This window comes from Anarrhichthys ocellatus, unplaced genomic scaffold (assembly GCF_004355925.1).
Source record: "Anarrhichthys ocellatus isolate YVR2014 unplaced genomic scaffold, GSC_Weel_1.0 scaffold104, whole genome shotgun sequence".
NCBI classification, from domain to species: domain Eukaryota; kingdom Metazoa; phylum Chordata; class Actinopteri; order Perciformes; family Anarhichadidae; genus Anarrhichthys; species Anarrhichthys ocellatus.
Window position 1 is genome coordinate 277,909 of NW_022280134.1, and position 691 is coordinate 278,599.

The 691-nt window shown below is 51.7% G+C and overlaps 1 protein-coding gene across 1 annotated transcript in view; it reads right to left on the reverse strand.

Moving 5' to 3' along the window:
- thada (THADA armadillo repeat containing) overlaps window positions 1-691 on the reverse strand; it is a 106,524-nt gene that overhangs the window by 27,205 nt on the left and 78,628 nt on the right. The gene's annotated exons all lie outside the window — the stretch shown is intronic.

The following is a 691-nucleotide window of genomic DNA, read 5'->3' on the forward strand; positions in this document are numbered from 1 at the left end:
GTGTTTTTATGAGTCTGCGTGGATCAAAGGGCCGAGGCAGAGAAATGTGGGCGCTCACACAGAGCCGACAGGAATTGGCTGGTAAATGCAAAGTTCCTACTTGAAGCAGGGTGCCAGTTAGGGGGGGGGGGGAGGGCTAATTGGTCACCCCCTTTACTCCTGGTGATGCTTTTCGCATGAACTTGCCCAACCTGTGGCTTAATTTGAATTTATTTTGTATAACTGTGATTTGTTTGAAAGGTGCAGTTACACACGAGGAAAGAGGGTGAGGGATTTAGGAAATGAGAAGGAAGGAAGGAGAGATGGAGAGACGGACCAGCGAAGGAGGGCGAGAGGTTAAAGAGCGACTGGTGATAATAATAGAGAGACCCTGGAGGTGTGTGTGAGCCTCAGGGTGCTTATTTAGTTATGTAAGGGGCAGAGCCGGGCCAAGCTGGGCCGGGCGCTCAATCAACGGGCTTGTTTTGAGAAATCTTCGGTATTTCCACTGTCAAGACCGACATGTGTTCAGCACATGGCCGGCCGAAAACATAAGTGCCCCCCTCCTCTCTCTTGTTTTTTTTTTTCCATCATAAACTGGGTCACAGGCACAATCCCACCATCTGTCAGAGATCGCTCGCCTTCGGTTTCACATTCCGCCACAGCAGAGACCCCCAGCCGGTCTGCGCACACACACACACACACGGGGGGG